Below are 17199 nucleotides of genomic sequence, written 5' to 3'. Positions count from 1 at the left end.
TGGCAGTGCTGGGCTGCAACTTGTGGGAGGGAATCCCGACGTGGGGATCCCCCTCCCTACCGCTACGTATCGCAGGTGCCCACCCTGCATTATAGCCGAGTATTCTCCCTTTTGGATTCAGCGGGTGCCCACCCCGCTGTACGTTTCTTTTTTCAATTACGGATGGAGCCTACCCCTCATTTGATGCCCAGATTGCCGCCGCCACACGCAGCTCGCCTCGTTGCGGGCGGGGCCACAGGACGGAAGCGGAAGTGCTGCCGCGGCAAGAGGGGAAGCTCATCTGTGTCCTGAGGAGGACGGGAGCCCACCCCGCCTCCTCGACTGCCGGTACTAAGTCCTGGGTCCCAGGAGGGGGCCCAGGTGAATAGATGCGGCCAGTGTACGGGGCTCTCGTGATGGAGAGAGCCCCGCATTCAGGAAGCGACGTGCGGGGCTCCTGTGAGCCTGGGGGAGCCCCGCAGCTATGGTGAGCAAAGGCGGAGGGGACGCGAGGCACATGGCCGGTGCCTGCCCCCACCGTGGGCGAAGAGAAGAGAATGCAGCACGACGCTGCTGCCCCACCGAGCGGAGATTGCTACCTGTGCCTGGAGAGGCCGGTAAGTGTGGGCCTCTCCGTCGTAGTGGTGCCGGGGGAGATGGAGTCAGAGCAGCCCGTGTGCTCAGTGGGCTGCTCTAACATGGCGAGAATTGTTTCCTGGGCCATAGGGGCCCATGGTTGCCCCAGTTGTTGGTTTAGTCATTCCTAAGTGCCAGGTGGCTACCAGGACATGCTGGTTTTCTGGGCCTGCGGGCTCCAACGAGGGGCAATTATTCTTGGAGGGCCCAGAGAGGCCATGTCTTCAGAGCCAGTGCGCTCCAACGTTTTGAGGCATCTTTGAGTATTTAAGGAGCCAGTGGGCTCCTGGAGCATAGTTGATCTCAGAGCCAGAGGGCTACATCGCTCCCCATGTTTGTCTTGCAGAGCCAGGTGGCTCCACAGTTTGGCCCCACTATTACAGAGCCAGATGGCTCCCCCGGGAGGCGCAATTCGTGAGAGAATCCCAGAAATGGTACAGAGGTACCAGGCCTTCCCCAGCTGCGTAGCACTTAGTGCCAGCTGCATCGTTTAGGCGCCATGTGATGGTTCTCAGCTGCCCAGCAAGTAGTGGGCAGCTGCAACGTTTAGGTTTTGCACAGTGGCGCACCCTTGACCGTCGCTGCATTTGCAGCGCGCCCTGACACTCTGTACACAGGGCATTTGAGCTCCTTTGGAGATGGCCAGTTGACCAGGGGGCGTGTAGATGTATAGGGCGCAAGGCCCTAATGCGATTGATGTTCTCATGCGTTGTGGTGCTAGGAAATGTAATGTATTTAGTATGTTTGACGCACCCTGTTTTGATACCTCTACATATGGTTTATGATTAAGAGGTTATTTTGCATTTCATGTGGTTATGCTAGTGAGATTATGTTTCACTGTGTGAGGTACGCGCCTAGTGTGAGTTATACTTAGGAGGTAGGGTCTAATGTGTTTAGACTAGTGAGGAGATTGAATAAGGTGTTTATGCTGGTGAGGTTGGCGCAGGATGTAATTTGCGCCTGATGTGACTGTGCATAATGTAGGTTATGTTACAGGTTGAGGTGGAGTACAGTGATTACCAGTGGTTACTGGTTGTATGTTTATGATCTATTTACTTTTACCAAGTTCGCTTTGTGAAGGTTCTGACAGTGGTCCATGCGGCCCTGTCATGTGTATATAATCCCTTGTGAATATTGCACGTGCCAGTTGGCACAGTGTATGTTATGTGTTTACTATTCTAATGTGTTATGAGAATGCAAAGGCTATTGTTATATAACCTTGTGTGGAATTCCTTTTGTAGTGTGCCTGGGATGTTGTTGTTGTGTGCATGCGCAAATGCTTTACACATTGCCTCCGGGATATGCCTGATTGCTCGTGCCAAGCTACCAAGGGGATGAGCAGGGGTTATCTTTGGCGTATAACTCCCTTGCCCTGACTAGAGTGGTGGTTTCTGCCTGGCTTTGGTGCAAGCCTTAGCCAACCAGAAATTCAATTTCTAACATTTACAATCAAGAATTCCTAATAATATTGCGTACTACCATTATTAATATTGATATGGATACTCCTGGGCGACTCTGACAGGTAACTAACATCAAATCAGTATTATAGGAGGTAGTTTGTGAGAAAGGCCTTCATATGCGCACGTATACATGTAATATAGCATATCGTGTGCATGCAAACCTAAACTTTTTTATAGTGCATCAATTGATGTATAAGCTGCATGATCATGCTGCATATTTATGTTTGTTTTAAGTAAGTGCAACACGAAGCATAAATAAGAAGCTACTAATAAAATTAAGCTAATCTGGCCTTTGTTTTCGTGTGCCTGGTTTACAGTTATTGTGTTTGGATGAACTATACCATTGATATGATTAAGGGGTTTTATGATGCTGTTTATGTGTACATTTAGGAAAAATACCAGCTGAAATTGGACTATGATTTGCTGTGAAACAATGTATATTGCTGTTAAAACTAATGCACTATAAAGATCTAAAAAACCACACAGCCAAATTAAAGCGTTGGGTGTTGGTAAAGTGAATGTGCTAAGTAGTTTGGAAAAGGCATGTACCAAATAGAAGAGTGCAAATGCGTTAATGGAAGCTCTCTGAAAATGTAAGAAGACACACAGGATAATAAAGTGCTGTGGGTTGTGCATTGTGGTTCTTTCTCCCTTACTTTATTTCCAGCCTGTTGATATGCTAAGTGTGAGAATATTTTCTTAAACGGCGTTTAGGTGACCCACGCCTTTAGTGTGATCCTCGCCGTGTACTTAATAGGCAGTGATGTACTTTGTATTTCCTGATTGTGCGCGCTGCTTTCCATCCCCCTTATTACTTTTTTTTTAGTCTCTGGCGAGACGCCACGTGCGAGAGAGTGGCCATGGCATTTCCAGGAATAGTTTTTAATGAGCATTAACATATTATTATTTGTTATGCTCCCATAAAAAAGTGTGTTTGTTTCCTGTGCATAATATAGGAGGGATTGTATTTATATTTGCTATACCGCTAATATGACTGCACGCTCACTAAGCGCTGTATATAGGTAAGTGAGGGAAAACTAATGTGCTAAAGTGGGAGCTCCATGAACATGGATAAAGACACATACCAGAATGTGAACACAATAGAGGCAACAAACTAATAGGCAGATGTTGTCTCTGGCTCTCCCTCTCAAGGTAAAGCAAGCGCATACACACATATGGCACAGCACATCAGGCGCACCCAAGTACATCTCTTTGTACATTGCTGTCTGTAAAACATTGCAGAAGCGACCGGTAACAATTGGTATATGTTGCCTCTGTCAGTTTCTATGTGTGTAATGGGAGAAATTGTATTAACAAATGCTATAGCACTAATATATTTTCAGGTTTGAGAGCACCACATATAGGCACGTAAAAGCAAACACCAGCCAGAACTGTTCCATGAGTTGCCCTGAAACAATAGTCTAATGTTGTAAGAGCGAGAGCACCATGAAAATGTTAGTAGTTACAGACTAAACAAGAAGTGCAGGCAAGACGGTGAGGCTCGCATGCTTGGCAGAACAGTCTGCTCTTTTTCGAAGCACACACTCATGCTCGTGGAGCACCCCTGTGTGCTTCCGTAAGGTGTATGCCGCCACAAGCATGAGTATGTGCTTCGAAAAAGAGCTGAACGACGGCTAAAGGCCTCCTATGTAGTGAATGCGCGCTGCGTAGGCAAGACCTAAAAATCTTTAGGAAGCAGGAGTTATGCATAGATAGCTAGTGGCTGAAGCCAGTTGCTTCATTGTGTGATGTGTGAGTGGCTACTCCAAGACGGTTCTCCCTTTGCAGACACTATTGTGTTATCTCTGTTCAGGTAGCAGGATAGGTTAGTATACATAGGAAACTATAGATGTGTTATTCTGAACTCCACAGCTATGTACCTTGATGATGTGTTGGTGGTCAATATGAAGTTGATAAGGTTTGGGTCGATATTAAAACGATGATGTTGTGGTAGAACACCCTCAGAGGCATGGTGTTGAGATGGATGTTACAAGTCACTCCCAGTCCAGCAATGACTCTGGTACTGCAGGACAGACTTTCTCTTTCTGTTCCAGAATCAGGATAAGAGACTGCAACAAGATTGTCTGGTTGATGCTACTTTTGTTGCACAGTCTCCGTGCATGTTTCAACTAACTAAAGATGCCTGTTAGATTTTCTTCAGTGCCAAAATAACAGTATCTGCTTTAGCAAGTGTATCAGTGCTCCTGTGTTCCTTGTTGTAATTCTCTCTGTACTTCACAGAGATCATGTGAGGCGATGCAGAGCAGAGGCAATGTTCCAGAAAGAACAACCATGCTCCATGTGAGGACGTATGATACATCAGCTGACTAGGTTGGTGTAAAGCACCCTTCAAGATTAAGAACATTACTTCTAAATATTTTCCAAATAGTTTTGTTTACCAAGATATACATATTCCTTTCAAATGTTCCCTTTTTTCATTGCTATAACCTTGATAATATATCATATACTATCCCTCATAGACATACTTGCATGTGTGACCCACGTTAGTCACTACTCCTGTTAACTGTGTGAACTGCATATGAGGGAGGGAGGAGTTATTTAGAACAGATGCATGTAAGGGTCGGTGTAAGTATACAGTCATTACTCCTATGGAACTCCTTCCTAATGCCTGTGCCTTTCAGCTTACCAGATATTGTCCCAGATGTAGGAGCCCAAATACCGGTCGGTAACGGCTGAATTCAGCAGTTACCGACCGGTATTTAGGGTTCGGCATGTAGGGACCATCATTTTACAGAATCTGTAAATTTACCGAATCGGTAAATTTACCGATTCTGTAAAATACCGAATCGGTAATTTTACCGATTCGGTAAATTCACATGTAGGTGACACTCCTAAGAGTGCCACAGGCCCTTAAGAGTCGGTATTTTACCACCCAATCCTATTGGGTGGTAAAATACCGAATTCAGGTGTGCATGCACATCTGTGCATGCACGCCTGTGCCATGTGACACTCAGACATGCCCTTAGGGCATGCATGTGTGCCACATGTCACACGTGCCTGTATTCGTGGTGCTAGAGGGTGTCAAAGTGACACCCCCTGCACCCTTGCAGGATTCGGTATTTACCGATTCGGTAAATACCGAATCGGTATTGCCCATTGATTCCTATGGGCTTCAAGGCCCATAGGAATCAATGGCCAATACCGATTCGGTATTTACCGAATCGGTAAATACTGACTGTTACCGAATCGGTAATTGAAAAATAAATTCTACCTACATCTCCCACCTTCTAATTTACCGATTCATAAATACCGAATCGGTAAAATTCGCTATTTATGAATCAGTAAATTAGAATTACCTACATCTGGCCCTCAGTGTCTGCAAGATGCACACATCACTGCAGCTCAATGTGCCTTTCGCCTTACCAAGCACATCGTTCAAACGGCGCTGTCAATCAAGCTAAGGATGACATTGAAACGACCTGGGGTACTTGATGGACATGATACATCATTATATTCCTGGTTGGCTGCTGAGTTGTAGTATCAGGAGTCTTCTGAAGTCTCCAAGTCTCATTTTAGACAAAACAGCAGAATAAAGTTGTAGTACATGGACGGCAGGTATGGAATTATCTTCCAGGGAAGATCCTTGCACCGACAACATTGAACAGTTTAGAAATTCTCTATTGATGTTGCTGTTAGTATATATTTATAAGTTTGATTTTATTTCTCTGCTTTTGAGAAGCCTATTTTAGTCCTGACGCATAGATCGGATAAAGTGTCGGGCCTGCTCCTTACAAAAAATAAATTAAAAAAAATACAATTAAATTAAAATAGAGTTCAGCTGACTCAAAAAGTGAGGGTACAGAAGAGGTAAGATATAATCCATTTCTTAGCCTATACAGCTGCAAGAGTGATTTGTTGCTACCGTGCTTGTGCGGGTGATATTTTGCAGCATTGATGGTTCAGCACGCGGCTCTGTTACTGTTTCAAATTTCCAGAAGTCTTACCTGTCTTTGATTGATCTGCTGCCAGAGTATAGAATAAGCCATATTGTAATTTGCATCTGAACAATGGAAAACGGGGCCAATGGGTGGTAGAGCACCTTGGCAGGATAACTGACATAAATTAGATTTTGCAAAGTTATATTTAAACAAATATTCCATAAGTCATTAGGGTCGGAAGGTCACAGGGGAAGAGTATATGTGATCTGAATGTCACATTGTTGACTTTGCACCTATTTTATATGTTAACAAAACGCTGGAGATCCCACATTAATATATACAATGCATTATTTTCAGACATAGGCCGATCAGGCATGAGCAGCTGTGAATGTAAACTCCAGTGCAGGTGGAAGTAATGTCTGGCTGGAGAGATGCACTCACGAGTAAAGACAGTGCCAGAACAGTGAGTGTACTGGCACTGCTTCTGAAGATCACTTTATGACTTTTCATTTTTATATGTTCACATTAATAAGACTCATTTGTTTGGCATCTGCACTGCCTCCCGTCACTACACATCTTGGCATCCTCTGGCCTCCTAGGGGTTTAATCCTCCTAAACATGACAGCTCCTGGATCTTCCTCAAATAAATCATATGTCTCTACAAGAAATTGCAAAGATTAGTGCCCTACTTGTTTACATTGTGGAAGTATAATGACATCATGGGTGTGATGCCAACACTGCTTGTCAGTTCTCACTTCTATTGCAAGTTATGATTGAGCTGGAAACTAAAGTATACATTAAAAAGAATGATGTATCTTCATGGTCCCATTGTGTGGGACTGAAGCCAATTTATTGTTGTTAGGTCTGAGCTACTATGGAAGTTAACCAGTCTCCTAGTCTCTTCATGCTGTCTGTCTGATCCTTATGACTGTACCAGTTAGGCATTAGAATAGATAGACACACATATAAGGTGCTTTTGAAGCAGTGCAAGGAAGAAATAAGAAGGGGGTTCTGGGACGATATTGAAGTAGCGATTCAAACCAGGGATGGTAGGGCTAAGTGGGAAATTGTTCATCAGCCGTACCTCACTGAGCTGTGCCAAATATTGAGTGTCACTTCCGAACCAGGCCCGGACTGGCCGTTGCGGGCACCGGGCAACGGGCCGCAAGGGCCGCAAGGGTGGGGGACGGTTTTGGGCCCATTGGTGCCGTTTTTTGTTACAGGATCGTTTTTTAGGCATGGCTGCAAAATCGGCCCTGTAACAATATCAGCCCAAAAGCGGCCCTGGCAAAGAGCTAGGTCAACCCCTCCCCCAGGGGGGTGTCGACCGAGCACTTTGCCAGGGCCGGTTTTTGTTCGCAGTCCGGCCCTGTTCCGAACAGGAGGTAAATCACTTTACTAAGGTGTTCGACCCAGATAGTGAAACCTTTCAAATCTGCCTTTTCGACCTTCATAGTGCCCTTGATCTAAGTAACACGATTGATATCATTGATGTGCCAAGAGCGATTCCAAACAGCTCCCCGGCCCGAAAGTGTCCCTCTTGACATATTTAGGCAGAATACTGATTTTTGGGCACCGTTCATCACCAATGTTCTTCAAGCTGCAATTAGGGAAGATCTGCATGAGTCAAGGAGGGAATCCACAATAGTATACATCTTCAAAATGGGAGATAGGAACCAACCAAGTTTCTATCATCACATATCTCTTTTAGATTCCACCACAAAAAAAATAGGGAGGGTTATCCTCCAGAAATGAGAGGACTGAGCAGTACACAATAATACTTTTTCAAGATTTCAATATGGTTTCTGCACTGGTATCGGAACTGTTGACCATGCTCTATTATGCCTGTTAATTGAGAAATATTTGCAGCCTTAGGCTATAGTTCAGATCAATTTATTATAAAAGTTACATCAGAGTAAGTAGGCCTAACATATTGATTGTAAAAAGCATATGTAAAGGTCAATAGACCTGTAAGGGGGAATTTTTATTTAAAATAAAATAAAATAGATACTAGCACACTTTATTATAATATATATGTAGCTATCAAAATCCACATGTCAAGATTTAAAACATTTGTTTAAGTCTAGTCTATTAATTCTATTCTAAATACTAAACAATAGGTACCACACAAACAAACAATCACCATGTTGTGTCAAAGTGTAATTTGAAAATAGAGACAATATTTTCCTTGAAAAACAACATGTAATAATTAAGTGCATAGGTAAAGAACTGAAGACAAGGACACATCTAGTCAACGCCGTCTCCTCCTCCTGCTTCAACACCCTCCGCATGCTCCCCAAGATCTACAGATGGATCCTGACAGATACAAGAAAAACAGTCACCCAGGCCCTCGTCAGCAGCAGACTCGACTACGGAAAAGCCCTCTACACGGGAGCCCCGACCAAGCTCAATAATCGACTACAATGCATCCAAAACGCCTCGGCACGACTGATCCTCGATGTACTTCGACACGGCCACATCACCCCCCACCGGAGAAACCTGCACTGGCTCCCTGCCAACAAGAGGATATCCTTCAAGCACCTCATCCACGCACACAAGGCACTCCACAACACCGGCCCAGCCTACCTCAACAAATGGCTCTCCTTCTACACCCCCAACCACCAGCTACACTCCGCCGACCTCTCACTCGCCACCGTCCCGCACATTCGAAGAACATTCACCGGCAGGAGATCCTTCTCCCACCTCGCCGCCAAGACATGGAACACCTTCAGGAGGACACTAAAGACCTGGCTGTTCGATCAGTAGCGGCCCCCCCCCAGCGCCTTGAGACCCTCACGGGTATGTAGTGTGCTTAACAAATGACTGATTGATTGATTGACACCTCAAGCATAATGCAAGCGTACCAAATAAAGTGTACAGGTGCCCTCTCCCCACTTCAGCAGACTACAGAGTCCTGTGCTGATGTGATTTTGTGTTTACCTAATTGTTGAGTGACACTAGGGTGGCGATGGCAATCTGGCCACCCATCCATCAATTCATCCAGTCATACCACAAATCATCCATCCATCTATCTGTACAGCCATTGTTTTGAACATACAAACAAAACCATTTCAACAGCGTTCAAGATCGTGAGATGTCTCAGAAAATGGTTTTCCTCAGATATTTTAGCAGCTTTCTAAAACTAACCATTTTCATACTTCTGAAGGGAATTTACAGTGATAGCTGATCACATTTAGTGCCCTTCTGTACAAGCAAGCATCTCCAAGGGACATTCATCTGGGCTTGTGCACATTCAGTAATCATTATTATCGGGTAACGATAACTAACAGACACGTACAATACGCTCTACAGTCATTGTCTATAACGGGTTAAACGATTTCTTTTTCAACGTGCTTGAGTGTGCTTGAGAAAGAAGAGAACTTCTCCTTCTGAGTGAGTTTGTGCAGTAATATGAAGACCATGTGACGTAACAACTATGTGCTTCTGTAAAAATAGAAGGGTCAAACTAAGCAGCAAATCTTTGAAATCCTTTGCACTTAAGATGATATACCAATATGCAATCTCTTAATAGACTTGGGGGAATATTTATGACTATGTGGTGCAGTGTAGCACGGCAAGTCACCTTGTAATACTATGTCACACAGTAATCAGCTGAATCACAGGTTCAAAGACATTAGGTCATAAAGGTGGAAGCCAATCAGGACTAAAAATACATTTTACACAAAGTGGTATGTCAGGGAATAATTATCATGATCATTCTTATGCTTATGGTATTAAACTATCTTGCAAAATGCTTTTGGATTATTGAAACCTGAACAACCATAAAACTCATTCAGTACAAAATGCTCATAATTTGGGATAAATTGCATAACTCATTTGCCAAAAACGTGAAATTAAGAAGGCAAATGTATTCTTCTCTCATAGTAGGGAAACTGATTTTTATTTGTATAACACAATTTGCATTTGGTGAGTCATTATACGATTTTACACAACTACCACAGGGAAATAAGAAAAGAACAGCGGGTCTTCGGGGCTTGCACTATTGAGCTATACTATAAAGATATGAGTGCTGTGGGATATGTAGACAACATATATACATCACAATACTTGCCAGGGCAAATTATAAGTTGAACGTAAAATATCAAACATTTCCGTTGTAAATGTGATCTTCCTAGGATGTGAATTATCCAGGGAGGGAAAGGACTTGCATCAAGTGCCTGGAGAAATAGTTGAAACACTGGAACGGCCAGATGTTCTCAAGTCATTATTGCATTAATGGCAGTATTAAACTTTGGTCAAATGCACCTCCCAGATAACGCAAAGACAGTGAAACTAATGTGTAAGTTATTTGTCCCGGCAGTTGGAAGAAAGTCTGGAAGGAAGAACACACTAGTTTTCTTTGGAATTTACATAAAGATCTGATAGATACTGCTCATTTGCAAACACAGGACAGAAAATCAAATCAGGATATATATAGAATATACTGTTGGTCAAACAACACCAAAGGCTTACAAGTCAAACTAGAGTTCTGCTACAGAAGGAGACTGCGCTCCTATAGAGAAAGGGGCATATTTAAAATTACTGGCGCATCCCTGCAAATTAGCAGGGATGCGCCAGTAATTGTGCGCCATGCCTCTGCCACCCATGATGCTCCGCATTTACAATGCGGCGCACCATGGGGCAAAAACGGCACAGATGCGTCACGCATCTGTGCCGCAAAGGTGTCGCATTGCTGGAGTTGTGCCGCATGCGCGACGCAGCTCCAGCAGTGCTCTGGGGGCCCATTCTACTAATGCTGCGTCAAGCCTTATGCCTGCTTCAAGAGGCGCAGGGTTTTGACCTAGCATTGGCCTAAAAGTGACTGAGTGAAATCTTGTAGATTTCACTCAGCCACTTTTAGGAGGCGTTCCTGCGCCAGAACGCCTCCTATAGGGGCAGGGCTTTACAACGTGACGCATCTCCCAAATGCGTCACGTTGTAAATAGCCCGCACCATGGTGCATCTTTTGCGCCACCGCTGTGTCACAAAAGTGACGCAACGGCAGCGCAAAAAAAACACAAGGGGCTTGTAAATCTGCTCCAAAGTTCTTATCAATGAACTGACAGCTATCAAACTATGGGGCATATGTACAAGCCTCTATTGCCACCACAACAGCATTTTTACCGACGTTGTGGTGACTGTAGGGGAATCGCCTTATTAAAAAGGCACCGTTAAGCCACTTAAAAGCTGCACCACATTCTTGTAAATATGGTGCAGCCTTGTGTTTTAGAAGTGGCATAGAGAGGCGTTAAGCCAGGAAGTCTAACACCTCTCTCCGCCACTTCATTGTACATGTTGCCCTATGTTCTTTCACATACACTAATATTAGAAGCAGCAAAAAAAAGCAAGCATACCTGCTTTGTGAAATGTATTCGTGCACTGGATGAAAAGTACCATAAGCCCGAGTTGGCATGTTCAATTTGAAAATGTTTGGGCATTAATAACACAAGAAGATCTTTTAATGTCAGGAAGAAGTCCCAAGGTCCCTGTTTCTAAAGTCAGTAAAGGGAATACCGTATAGTGTCCTATGCAGACTGACCTGCATACCTATAATCAATCAATCATATCATTTGTAAAGCGCATTACATACCAGTGAGGATCTCAAGGCGCTAGGGGAAGGGGGGAACTGCTACTGTTCGAAGAGCCTGGTCTTGAGAAGTCTCCTGAAGGTTAGACGGCCTTCGGTCTGCCGCAGGCGGATGGGGAGGGTGTTCCATGACTTGGCCGCGAGGTGGGAGAATGATCTGCCGCCGGTGGTCACTCTTCAGAAGCAGCGACAGTGGGAAGGGCACGGTCTGCGGAGCGGAGCTGGCAGATGGGGGTGTAGAGGCTGAGTCAGCTGTTGAGGTACACTGGTCCGGTGTTGTGGAGTGCCTTGTGTGCGTGGGTGAGGAGTTTGAAGGTTATCCTCTTGTTGACAGGGAGCCAGTACAGGTCTCTCAGGTGGGGTGTGATGTGGCTGCAGCGGGGGATGTCGAGGATCAGGCGTGGGGAGGCGTTCTGGATTACACAAAAAGAGTTACTCCACTTCTTGTGTTGCTCTAGTAGTAGCAGTTTGAGGATCGTGAGTTTAAAATAAAACATATAAATGTGAAGTCATTTAGCGATTAAACTACACAAATTACAGAACTGAACACACTTTAAGCTTTAAACAACATGAATGTTTCTGTCCCAACATTGACTCTTTTTGACTCATCATGTTGAGTTCAGGGTAACAATGTAGCTTTTGAGAATCCATTGATCACAAAGTCTCAGGAGAGAAGAAGGTAAAAAAAATCAGCTCAGGGTACCGACACAACAATTTGCTGATGTTGGATGAGAGCCAACCAGATATCCAGCTTTTATTCCATTTTACTGAACGTTTTCCAGTACTTTTCAAAGAATTATCCATTCCCAGAGCAGTTTTTAATTTGTAGCCAGACTGCCTGGAGAGATTGTTGGTTTGCTGATTAACCAATTATGTGCAAATAATATTAAAGTTCACTTTCCCAATATACTGGCATGAGCAGTCAAAAATAAAAAAAATTAGCATCATAGGTGGTTCAGTAACAAAATATTAACCCAACATCTCTACACAGGTCCTAGCTGCAATACTTTAAGGACCCTGTTGATGATAGAAAGATTTTATCAAATTTTATTTTATATATATATATAAAAATAAATAAAATTATAAAATATTATTAAAGAAATTATAGAAAGAGATGCCAGTGAGTTCCATCCCCTGCAACAAGTGCTGTAAAAGTTAAGGAGAAGGCTTAGAATACTTGTGATAGAATAGCTGGCTCCATAACAGCATTAATGACATGGGTAAATGGTCTTTAAAAAGATGAGTTGGAATAAGAGTTCAGTCCAGCCTCATTCCTACTCTGACAGGTGATTACAAGACTAGTGTTGCCCCATACACAGTCTGCTGCCCCCTGCAGACCTTCAGCAGGCAGGAGTCGGTGTCAGAAATACGGGTACTGTTAGCAGCCTGGTCTTAAGCAGGTCCTGTACATCTATATTCACTTAGTACCAAATTTAAGAACGTTTTGCATTGCCCTTGTTCCACGCAAGTTGACGCAAAACATAGATTCAGATTTTCCAAGCCATGCAAGGCTTCCCTGCATAGCGCTGCATAGCTCGGTAAATCTTGTGTAATGCAAGGAAGTACAAGCCGCTGCCTTGCGTTACACTGCAAGGTGGGGGCATCACATGGGAGGAGTGTGGGTGTTCCCTAGCATCCACCCATGTATTCTGAAGTATTACCAGATGTACAAACACTGATAGAACTGGGAATACCTCAGAATTGCTTGCCTTTCAACCAGAGGCGCAACAAGGAGAAATATCTTTACTACTCCTCATGGCCCCTTGCTGCACAAAAACAATCCTGTATACAACACAGGCACTCTTGCACCACGGCACAAAGGTGGCTGTGGTGTCACATGGCAGCATATTGTATGCCGGTGCAAGAAGAGGTCAGGAAAGTGCCATATAATGTTAAATAGCGTTCATTCCTGCTCTTTTTCTTTCACGCATCGCAGTGCAGAAAGGTGTCCTGCTGCATGGCATTGCATGAAACCTTGATAAGTCGGGCCCCAGTGTCCCCTACCATCATCCAACTTCCCTTAGAGCTCATCACTGAGGTCAAGGGTCACCAGTGGCAGGTAAAGCAACTTGAGGAGCCTGGCCAAAACAAAATTGACCTGTCGACTCTCAGAGGTCCCCAGGATCTCCTCTGTTCCTCCTCTCCTATTCCTCGGGTGTGGGGCTCTTGCAGGCTAAAAGCAACAGGATTGAAGTCATCAGTGGCATCAGGCTGTGGGCACTTCCCAAGATTCCTGCTCCTTTGATTCCCTGAATGCACTTGCCTATAATTTAAAAGTAAACTTTTCGAAACATGATGTGCTGCATAATAAACACTTTTTCTACAACATATTTCCTATTGTGAGTAGCAACAAATGGTGCCAGAGATCAAACAATACTTCTGGAAATTAAGAGAGATGGCTATGTTCTGCGTGCAGTATGGGAATTCACACAGTTCTGCTGCCTCGCTGCTGCCCTGCAGATGAATGACAGACCTCCCTTTCTATTTCTGCAAGTCTTTCAGTCTGCCTAGTCCATAACAATAATTGAACTATATAGAGGGATTACTGCCACAGCGCTGTAGCTCAACAGAAGCTGTGCTTACTTCAGGGCCTGCTAGGCCAATATGGAGATAATATGAGGGATTGTGGATGAATCCCGCAAGCATGCTCTGAAACCTGAAATTTATGATGCTTTGACAGAAACACACTCTGAATAACCACTGTGTTATGCTGTCTAGGATTACGTAGAGGTTTTCTCTTCCATTTAAAAGAAAACTTTGCTCTGCACAGAGCCACCAGATGTACTGGGTGCCACATTTGTTTAGATCTCCGCTGACCTCAGCATGCAAGCAAAGACATTAGGACCATTTAAGATGCGAGGGAGGACAATGTTACCAAAGGGTGGGTGCTCCATCTGCACTTTCATTGGTCTGTTCCAATCTGTTCACAATCCTCTTTCTCGCACTGTGCAAGATGCATTTTCAATGATTGCACAGTGCGAACAAGCATCCGGCACTGTGCAATCATTGAAAACGGCATCTTGTACAGTGCGAGCTGTAGTTTTCTGCCGCTCAAGTAGATTGTTACTCGAGCGGCAGCTTTCTCAACGCAAACTGGTAGTTTTTCATCGAGAGCGGTCGCGAGCATGCATTGACCACTCGCAATGAGAAAACTGACCTCCCTGCGTTGAGAGTCTCCCCGGGATGTCATTTTGCTTGCTCGCGGTCGCGAACATGATGTTGAGGACCGCGAACAAGCAACAAAATGACCGCTGCACTACGCTACGCTGCGCTAGGCGTGTTCGCACTGTGCTACGTGCAGCTCGGGTAGTGTGAAGTTGCGCAAACTTCGCAAACTACGCGAGTGTAGCGTAGTGCTTCGCCCAGGGTTACAATCGAATCAAAAACATTGAGCAAACATTGAACTGTGTTACTCACAAGCTGTGGAGGAAATTCCTGTGTGGCAGCAAGAGGAATTATGGAAATTCCACAGAATCCTCCAGGCCTACTGTTTAAAATGAGCCACATGATGTAACTTTAGCTGATGAATGGAGACAAAACAATTGTCTTTGCAACCAGTGTGCAGTGGCAATGTCACGGTTCTTGTACCTTGAATGCCAAGGGCAGGCACCGGTGCACGGTATAATATGCCAAATCTTCTTTACTGATATCCTCTCGAATCAGATCCCCAACTTGTGGAATCCATCTGGATTGGGGATGCCTGCTTTTTGATTCTTGCAAAAACAGAACAGGTTGGCTGATCAGGATACCTAAAAAGCAAAGGTCTGAACCCACGCAGCCAAAATGTACTGCGCAGTCAATTAATTATATTCAAAAAGAATTTATTTTCATTTGTAATTAAGTTTCAATAATTTCACAAGAAATGGCACAAAGAAAAAACTGTCAGCACAGTCAGTTCAAAAACAAACAGTTGTGTGTACAATATATACAAAATATACAAAAAAAACAATATACAAACACTCAATGTAAAGAATCAAAAACATCAAAAGAATCAACGTTTCATGACACCACAGAAAAGGATTTGGTGCAGCCAATGATATTCCAAACCGATTACACAATAAAAAGACCTATACATCAAACACATTATTTACACATTTAGACAAGACCAGTCCTATACATTAGAATCCAGTGGACAGGCGGAACTAGGGTGGGATATAGAAGCCTGCCTATCTCACAACACCTGTGATAGAATATTTTTTAGGTTTTTTACAGCGAGGGCCCACAGAGGTGGTATGAATAACTCCCTGGCTGCACCCTTCGTTCTTGCCACAGGCTGGGTGTCGACGCGTCTCGAACCGTGGGTATTATGGGTTCTCCTCAGGACGGGGACTGGATGGGGGTTTGTCTGGGGAACCCATCCTGGTATTCCCCTGTGAGAGATAATGAAACGTTGATTCTTTTGATGTTTTTGATTCTTTACATTGAGTGTTTGTATATTGTGTGTTTGTATATTGTTTTTTTGTATATTTTGTATATATTGTACACACAACTGTTTGTTTTTGAACTGACTGTGCTGACAGTTTTTTCTTTGTGCCATTTCTTGTGAAATTATTGAAACTTAATTACAAATGAAAATAAATTCTTTTTGAATATAATTCATTGACTGCGCAGTACATTTTGGCTGCGTGGGTTCAGACTTTTGCTTTTTAGGTATCCTGATCAGCCAACCTGTTCTGTTTTTGCAATTGTTGAGATCCGGGCTGGTCAGTTGTAGGATCCAGTACCTGCATTGGTTCACTGCTTTTTGATTCTGGCAGAGGCAGTTGCCTTCAAATGTTCATTATCTTGGCCATCACAGAGGTTTTGTACATCCTGTAAGACAGCAGAATGATAATTTACCTCACAGGATTTGACTGCTGCCAAGGAGTCTGGACTAGCAAGTTCTGGAACAAACTTTTTGATGCCAAAGAGGCAAAGAGGCCCTTGGATGGGTCCAGCCACTCAGAGGTCATTTAGGGAGATTATTAAGCACTTTTTGTACCTCATAACAGTGATGTATCCAGCTACATCCTGAGCCTAATACTCATCCGTTAAGGATTGCCTTAAGTCATGGTTCATCCTGTCCTCTACAGGATTTCCCTTGGGATGATAGGTGGAGGAGTAATGCACCTTTACAACCAGGGAAGCAACAGTATCCCTATATGCTTTTGAGGCGAGTAGAATGTAGTGCATGCTTATGTTCCAATAAAGACTTGAAAATCTCTAATAACAGTGAGATCGTCAGCCGAACATTGTGCCGACACACAGTGGAACCCTGAGCAAGCTTCAACTGCAAGTAGGATAAATTTATATGCACTAGCTAAATTAAGTTGACCACAATAGTCCCAATAAATGCAGCCAAAAGGTTTATTGGAAAACAATGGTTGCATCTGCGGTGGGCATGCCACGGCGGAACATTTAATTTGCTGACCAATGTCACAAGTAAGGACATATATCTTGGCTTGTTTGTACAAACCATGCCACTAATATCGCTGTTGTAATAAGGAAACTATGGCCGCCACACCTGCATGTGCAGATGCGACTCCTTCATGCTCAGCAACCACTAAGGGAAATCTGTGGTCTTGGTTGGGAATCACACGATCACCAATGCTCAGAATTGTAGCAAGGGTATAATTTATTTGCTCAAATGATAAGTATA

Source organism: Lissotriton helveticus, chromosome 3_2, assembly GCF_964261635.1.
Source record: "Lissotriton helveticus chromosome 3_2, aLisHel1.1, whole genome shotgun sequence".
Lineage (NCBI taxonomy): Eukaryota > Metazoa > Chordata > Amphibia > Caudata > Salamandridae > Lissotriton > Lissotriton helveticus.
This window is presented reverse-complemented; position numbering follows the sequence as displayed.